The following is a 9,444-nucleotide window of genomic DNA, read 5'->3' as shown; positions in this document are numbered from 1 at the left end:
ATTTAATTCCATTTTTTAACCAAGATGAATGTTTCAGGTATCTGTAAACAACTCAAATAGCACTCGAATAGCGACACGTTCTGAGTACGTTCACCATCAAAAATGTCAATCTTTATGATGGCAATGTCAGTATTAACTGTACTATTCATTATATGTATATCATTGTATTCTGTACCTTTCTTTTTCTAAATTCGAACGTGTTTTTATATCTATTTATATCTGTGCTATTTTAGTTTGGATGTTCATTGTTGCTCATCACAGTAATGACATGTGACGATGTTAGGGATCATATTCTTTCAGCTAGTGACGACTCTCTTAGTTCTACTTGTAAGCTTTCGATATGAGATGTTCTGTAAGCTCCAGTAATTATGCGCAATACTTGAATGAATATGGCATCTAAACATTTTAGTATTTACTCTTTAGCAGAAGCTTCATCGATCTGGGATCTTATAAGATACCCGTAGTTTGAGCGTAAAGTCTCTTGTCTAGATCCTCACTTCCTGTTTAAAAAAGCTTTTAATGGTTTAGTCTATTCTGACATCTGACGGCAAGATACTTAATGTGTTTGTTTCAATTTAAATGCGAACTGAAGATAGTTGCCAGATATGTTATTTTTAATACATAAGCGAGAGGAATACCATTTAGTTCGAGTTGTGGTTTTTGGTCTTGTCGCTTTAAGTATTTGGTTTGCGATGCAAAGAAGCCAATCCGGAGTCTGTAGACCATTTATTTATATGTGATTGTAGAATTGTGAAATTATCTTATTGAAAGCAAGTGAAATAAAGTTATTTAGTTGCTAGACCGCATTGGATTGTTGGATGAGTAAGATGATTGTAGCACACATTTGAAGTAATTATAGATGAAAATGATGAATGATAATTGGAGGAAAAAAATAGTCAAAAACTACTCTACAAATTATAAACAGCCTAAAAATATTTAAGGAACTACGAAATAAGAAAAACATCTTAAACAAAAATTGTACATATTAAATTTTCCCATAAAATTGTATTGAAGTATTTTAGATGTATTTTCCATAATTGAATTCTATATATTTCATACACGTAGAAAATATAATTTCACAGTTTCAATGATGGTGATAACAAGTATTCTCAAAAATATAATTTTCTATAAATTCGTTCAGACCTACTAAATAGTTTTTTCTAAAAATATATTTTCAATAATGAAACCTTCTTTTCTCATTGAGAAAATTGCACAAGTGGTACATTCCTTTCACCAGATCTTCACATTATCGTGTCAGTTAACTTAACCCATTCAATATGGAGAGTGTGCCGGCGCGCTCTTCGATTACTTACCAACTGACGGTGCGCGTGCCGGCACGCTCTCCTCTCCCTTCACCAATGATGGAGAGCATGCCGGCGCGCTCGTTTCCCTACACTTTACAACTCAACACCAAACTATCCGTTACAACCAAAGGACTCAGCTTTGAACTCCCATGATTCTCGAAGAAACAGTGTACAATACACCGTGCCTTTTTTTAAATTGAATTACAGGTAAGTGAAACACATTTTTCGTAGATTTTACTTTTGTTGCAGCTATTAATTTTCAAATTCCACGTGTATATAAGTAAAATCATGTTAAAAAACCAATATGACAATTAAATAACTAAATCGTTAACATAGGTTGACATTTTTTCTAATTAAAAATATTTAATTTCAACATTTCGTTCAGTCTATTTTATAAAACTCTTGATAATTAACTTTGCAAATTGTATATGTATAAAGATTTTTGTAAATTGGACTAAACATTTATTTTTGAGACCATATTTAAATTCTTTGTTTTGTTTTTTTTTTAGTTAATTTTCAAGTTTTGGGATATATTTCTCTATAAAACATTCTGTTTTTTTCCTGATTTCACTTTATCCCATTCTAACTTAAAAACAATATCGTTTCTATATTTCTCACTGTGTAATTTTGTTCATTTTTAATCGACTTTTAATAAATAAGTGAGTTTTTGAAAACTTCTTCATATAATAAACGTTTTATAAAAAATGCAAAAGGTTGTTTATTTATTGTATTACCTACAACAATTTTATTGATTGATAAAAAAAGAGGTGAAATATGAATATGATTTTTAGTAATCTTTAACGTAATTAATATACACAATTACATTTTTTGAGAATGTCGTTTTTGATTTTTTTTATTGTTAGTAAGGTAAGTAACGAAGTTAGGCTACCCGCTACACAGGTGAACTGATCCGTTTACCACTGATGAAGAGCGTGCCGAGACGCACCCGCTTAATTATCGTAAATAGGACCTTGGGATTTTTTAATCATTTTTTTTTTAATTCAAATTAATGTTAGATCAAATAATTTGTATCAAAAAAGCTTTCGGTCAGAGCCAAAGGTTTATCTCAAATAGCCCCGTACTCAATGATAATCTCTGAAAATGGCTGCCGTATTGAATAGGTTAATAAAACTAACCACAAAATCTATTGAGGATACTATTGACGGACTCTAGTATAACTAACGTATAAAATTTTTGCAGGTACTCCATATTCGAATTCCACTAAAAATATAATTTTAATTGTTTTCCTGCAACGCAAAAACAACCCAAAAAAGAAGCTCTAGTTGTGGTTACCTCTATGCGCGTGATTGTTATAAATTCACTTCATATACACAACACCCAACAATAAAAAACGCCAAGGATAATTATTATAATGAGAGGCTTATAGACCTAACCAATTTAATAATGTTGCGAAATATACATGGTCTATTGTGAATCATTTAAGAAATAAGAATATCTCCTTCTCGCGACCTGCTTTCATATTTCCCTAAAGTGAATTTACACAGGCTTTTAATCATTTCTTTTTGAATATAAAATACCCACTTCCTCCTGAAAAATATTTACTACAGCTCAAGCAACCATCACGCCACTGCAACAACTTTCTGTGATTTTTCTAAGGCTCTCGATTGTGTAAATCATAAGCTAATACCTTTCCAACTGACACTGATACAAGATGTCTCCTTGCAAACCAATAGAATATGGAGTACCTCAAGGCTCAGTACTAGACCCTATTTTGTTTGTTCTGTTCATCAATGACATGACTTATCTAGACATCAGCGGTAAAATATTACCTTCTGCGGACGATACTTGGTGAATTCTTTGGAATAGGAGTTACATATATACAACATAAGTTTTGCATATTTTGCGCGAAGATCACTTACCCACCTCTATGACAGTTCATTATAGTCTTATTGAGTTGCATCCCTTGCCTTCTGGAGTACATTTTATGTGACCCAATTTGAGCGAATCTTCAAACCACGGAAGAGAGCTGTTAGATATTTACTTAGATAAAACGTTAGAGCTCACTGTCGGGTTTTTTTTGAAAATTCGAAATATCGACTCTTTCTTCCTTATTTATATTTGAATCCGTTTGCTAGTCGTAAGCAAGCTTCTCCTATTTTAGAAAGGTCATTACACAGCTATCCACTTAGGAGCACAATCTTAATCTACTCACTCACATGTCAGAATTAGTTAATGGCTCTATACTGTACAATGCACAATCATTTGCCAATTGAAATCAAATCTGTAACATTTTTCCCTGCATTTCGCAGGGTTGTGAAGACATATTTGCTGTGAAGCACCTTTTACTCTATAAATGACTTTTATTCTAATAATAATATTTGGAGCATCCTACATACTAAAAAAACTTAAGTGAAGCTGTGTCAGAGAGAGCGCGGCGATCTAATAGCGGTTTTTTTATCAGGATAACATCTAAAGCAGGTGAATCTCTATTCGTTACTAGGTACTTTCTATTCTCACTAATTTGACATCTTAAAACCTGATATCAAGCGTTACTAAGTGGTAAATTGTTCAGTTCAAAAGCTTAACTCTTCTCATAAGAGCTTTCAAAAGTAAAAAATCCATAGCATCAGATCGTACACCCCCAGTCTTCAGAATGACTAACTGTCTTTTAATATCAAGCCATCATTGTTATATAGTATTCGCTTATTTAATCTTTTTCTAAGATCAAGAAGTTCCACTGAGATCATTATATCTCAACCTTCAAAGAAAATTTGAAGTTAGTCTTATAGCTAAATATTCTCCTCAATCTTGTACCTCATTTGAAACAGGATCGTTCTCTCGTATTTGCTTTTCTACCGTATGAGTCCACTCATAAATAATTACAGTTGTTTTTTGTGACGTACTTCCTTTGGATCCCTCTCTGATGCATTATGAGTTCATTGAATTTTCTAAGTTCAATTTTTACTCCATGAAATGTTTGATTCTCATGGATGTTCCTTTTTTATTAACATTCTTGTTAGCCATTCTTCAGTTACAATAAGTATTAATGGTTCGAGCTTTCGTTACCATTAATATTTTTCTCATTAATTATCCTATTCAACGGCTAATGTCTGAAAAACTTCTAAGGTATCTCTATTACCAGAATGACTGTTTTTTTCTCTCAAATCATTTACTCCTTCAAGTAGTTGATCATTGTCACCTTTAAGTGGAATGTTGGAGTTTCTACACGATTTGAATTTGTAATTTCTTTTAATTCCATCTATTTTCCCTCGTGCCGAAAATCCTTTGTTCTACTGCAGACTCACTCACAATTAGAAATGTAGGAAGGTATAATTTCAATTTTCCAATATAAACTCCAATAACATTGAGGTTACCCGTAAAGACGATTGCATAATCCGAAGAAAATCCTTTACGTGGCAAGTTTCTTTAACTCATTCCAAATCTGCTATATTGCCTTCCATAATTACATTTACAATAATTAGCATGTCCTTTGCTGCTAAAGGCTGTATGATCCATTTTTTCGTAGAACATCGATGTTTCCACTCCTTCCATAGCTGCTCCTTTATAACAATCTTGCAATCAAATTTTACGTTGTCTACATTGATAACTTTCGAGGTACCCATTTTGTTAACAATTCTTTTATATTCAGTTCGGCAGAAGTATATTTTAAACCACGTGGTGTTAGGTTAGGTTGATACTGCAGTTTCCCCTAATCCTTCCCAGTAATCACTTGTTTGTTGAGGTCTCTTAAATTAGTCATTATCTTACATTTCTGACAACTATGCAAAATTGTTATTTATATTAACATTATACAATTCATAAAAAACACTCATACTTTAATCTATTTATATTCAATTCAGACACTCAAGATTAATAAAATGTTCGAATGCAAAACATACATACTCTTAAAAGATTCTATAGAATTCCACTTATTTATTAGTTGATGTTAATAAAAAGCAAGTGGCCAAGTCGCTTCTTGTGATACTATTTTTTTGACATAAAAAATATTTTAATGTTTCTTGCTCTCACAGTCCAACAGTATGTTATGATCGCTAACCACCTTTTTCTGCTAAGTAGGAGTAACTGATCCCTATAAAAGGTTATCTGCTTGACTATCAGTTAACCATCAAATGTCAACCGATACACATCTCCACTCACAACAAACAAGCATTCGACCTTAAATGGACACAACAAGTGATAAAGCTACTCAAGCGGTCATCCTTTTGCGACAGGACCAGAGTCAGCAAAAAGTAGCTAGTTCGCTGAACATTAGTCAGTTGGCCGTTTCCGGACTTTATCGTTATTACCAAGAGAAAGATGATCGATTGATTGTCAGCATATCGCTGAGAAATATGGCCCTCACTGGTGTACAAGTCCAGCAAGAGCTCAAAGAAATGCAAGGACTTGCTGTGAGTGGCAGGGTAGTCATAAAAGGACTTAAGGCAGCTAACCTTGAACCAAAACTATCTAATGGCCCCAAATTGACTCCAGCCCGTCCACAATTTGCCAGATAACACGTTAATTGGACTGACGAACAATGAGGCTCTGTTCTCTTTTCAGACGAAAGCAGAATGTGCCTGCATAGTAACGATAAAAGAGGACAAGTCTCCAGTGTTATATAAACGAAAACTTGGCTTTGAGAGAATATTTCTGGATGGTTTAGATGGGCATTTAAATATAAGCAAAAACCTAGTTGGTTTGCAGTGGAGAATAACGACGACCCGATAAATAGAAGAAATTTATGGGATCACGTCTTTCCCTACGTCAGTTGCATTGGCAAGATCTTCATCCTAATGCAGGATAATGTCCGTCCACATAGTGCAGGTTTCCGTATGGCAGGATGTCGAATATGACGCTATGGATTGACCAGCGCATACCCTCAACTTAAATCCTATCAAGCATTTATGCGGCTTTAGGACTAGAAACCTTGCACCACCCACGAAATCGGACCTGATGACGGCATTCGCTGAAGTATGGGGTAGCATCGAACAAGACTGAAAAAAGAAAATGATTAGATCCATTAAAAAGCGATTGGAAGCTGTTATTAGGGCTAAGGACGGGAACACTCTATATTGATAGGTTAATTTTTGCTTTATCAAAACATATCTCAAAAACAATATGGACGCTGAGACTAATGGCTTTGAAATGCTAAAATCGAGAAAACAATGGAAGCTACAAATTCTTTGCTAGATGCATTTGACCATGAGCGTACGACTTGAGTCGATTATTTTGATCACGATAATATTTCCAATATTTCACTCGACTCAGTTATAAGTTTTTGATTACAAATATGTGAAATGTAAAGAAATTGTTTTCTTCCATATATTTCATTTTTCTTTTGGGATATTCTCGAATCATTGATCTAGAGCAGGAGTCGTTAGATAAGCAAAAATGATATATTATTAGAATTTGTCAAACATTTTGAGAAGCGGGGACTAGACTTAAGCTAGATTTGTATCTCTTCCTACTGCATGCATTTTCCAACTACTTTTGAATTTCCATTGTATTATTCATCAAAAAATCAAAGTTTGTACGCGAAGATCTCGAGCCTAAGCTGGAAATTCGTGATAGATACTATTGTAAAAGTACATTACGTTGACTTAGCAGTGGTAAAGTAGTTTCTAGATTTGTGCTAAGTATGGGGAAACTGGGTCTGTGTTGTTGCCAAAAAATCAAGGTGAAATCTTTTCTGAGAAAGATAATAAAAAATGGAATTATAATAGAATTAGTATTACGCTTGAACAGAAATTGAAGATTTTTTTTATTTTTCCATTTATTTGCAATCTTTAATAATTATTATAATAGGCAAAATGTGTGATAATATTCAGTTGGCACGCTGGACAGCTGTTAATTAGATCGTATGGACCATGTCGTTTAAGTCTTGGCTGGGCTGCTGGTTGTACCAGGCGACTATATTTCAATCTATTTGGATCTTAATCTATTTGTATAGCTTATTGATGAGTTTTCACTTGAAAATCACGGGCTTTAACAAAACTTGACACAAACCATTCTTATCACTTTCGATTAAAATCGCTCTAGAATTTCAATATTGGAATGGGCTATTGATTCCTACCTATCAGCCAATATAAATCTATTAGTTTCCAGCCAAATTGTTTGCACTTGGAAAAGACATGTATTCCTCAGGTCAGGCGCTTATCTAGATGCATGTGTAGATATTTGATATCGTTCGGTTGTGGTAGAATTTGATTGTTTATAGTGACTTATGGATATTCGCCTTTTTGGCTGGCGAAAGCTACCTCAGTAGACTTCAATTCATTCGCTATTTCTTTAAGCAGTTTTCATTATTATTGAGACGAAGCTGCAGCATATTTGACGATACAATAGAATCAGAACCGGACTTAGGCATGGGCCAACCCGATTTTTAAACATATGAATGGAAGCGAAAAAATACATCCATAGCCAATGTTCAGAATCAACATAAATTTTTTTATACGCAATCATTTTAAAAGTTCCGAAAAATCATATTTAAAAAAATGAAAGCTCGAAGTTGCGTCTAATGCATGGTATCGCTGATTTATTTTTTAAAATCACAACGACGAGTTATAAACTACGCTTCCCCCGGATGAGCTGTAGATATTTTATTACATATTTATGAGTGTACGCGAGCGCTTGTTTTTTAGGCTTTTTTGAAATCACATCGTACATTGCGAAACATAGGAAACACTGCATTCTCGGAACAAGTGATCGTGTTTTGTTTTGCTGCGCTCTACTCGCATCAATGAAATCGATTGACTGCACTAGTGTTATTGAAGAATTTGTAGGTAGCAAAATAAGAAAAAAATGTTTTTAATTTATGAACGTAATTTTGTACTATTTTTAGTTAGAAATAAGGAATAAATTGACTATAATGAAAAATCAACTTGATGTAAGAATTCACGTAAAACGCCCGCCTTACATAGGCCCCTTAAGTATTTTGGCCCGGGGGCCACGATGACTCTAAGTCCGGCTCTGAATAGAATCTTCGTATGATAATAATATAGCGATACCACCTGCAAATACAGCCGATAATACGTCATTGCTATTCGGTAGACGAAATACAGTAGCACCCACAGAACACTACCTTGAGGAACTCTGGAATTTATTTAGAATGGTGTCGTTTGTTTATCAAGGTATGCAACTAGAAGAAGTAATATTTGAGGTAGGATTGAATGATTTGGCGATAACTGATAGGTAAGGATTTACTGATTTAAAATATTAGGTCATCATGTCAAACCTTGTCAAATGCCTGCGTGATGTCTAAGAACGATGTACTATAATATCTTCTAGTTCTTAAATCTTAGTTATTCGATAAAATTCTTCGATTGTTGCGTGATTATTACTAAATCCAAACTAATGATTGGTATTATATTTCTTAAGTAAATGATAGGTTGCTTTTCGATTTTGAACTTCAGCATATTGAACTTAGAAGCTACGAGTTATGGAAGAGAAAATTTGTGGAAAAAAAGGAGTTTCAGAAGGTGATCCTCATGATAAATCGAACAACATTCTTTATCGGATCAATTAATTTGCATATATACTTCCTTTAACAATTAAGTTTGTGCTATGTTCCCATTTAGATGAGAATCGTTTTTTTATTGCATACATTATTTTTTTGCTTAAAAATAATACAGTTTCTATGGTGGCTCTATAGTAGGCTTTGTTTAAAATTCTAGATGTTCAAGAATTACCGAGTCCTGATCTAGAGATTTGTTCCTATTTTCAAATTATCAAGTCAATGCAATCGCATTCAAAAATGAGAGCTTCTGGATTATTATATTAGGGTTGCTACTTAAGTTTTGAATTAGACAAATAAAAACAAATATTTATAAATGAATATCGCTTTATTATTATTTTCCGAAAAAATCTCCATTAATATCAATACACTTTTGCATGGGTTTGAACCAATAATTGTCGATTCTTCAGGTGTAGAAAAACGTTGACCTGGCAATTTATTTTTATCTGCGGAAATAAGAATAAATCATTGGATGCCGAACAAGGACTGTACGGCGAATAGCCCATGAATTCGATGTTTTTACTGTTCAAAAACGTTTTTGTTTGAACTGATGTATGCATTGTTGCGGTGGAGAATAATTCGTTTTCTGCGTTTGGTTCCCCTGATTCCTTCGAATACTCCTGGCAAACGACTGCTGGAGTGATATTCAGAATTGAGGGTTCTACG

Source organism: Diorhabda sublineata, chromosome 6 (assembly GCF_026230105.1).
Source record: "Diorhabda sublineata isolate icDioSubl1.1 chromosome 6, icDioSubl1.1, whole genome shotgun sequence".
NCBI classification, from domain to species: Eukaryota; Metazoa; Arthropoda; class Insecta; order Coleoptera; family Chrysomelidae; genus Diorhabda; species Diorhabda sublineata.
This window is presented reverse-complemented; position numbering follows the sequence as displayed.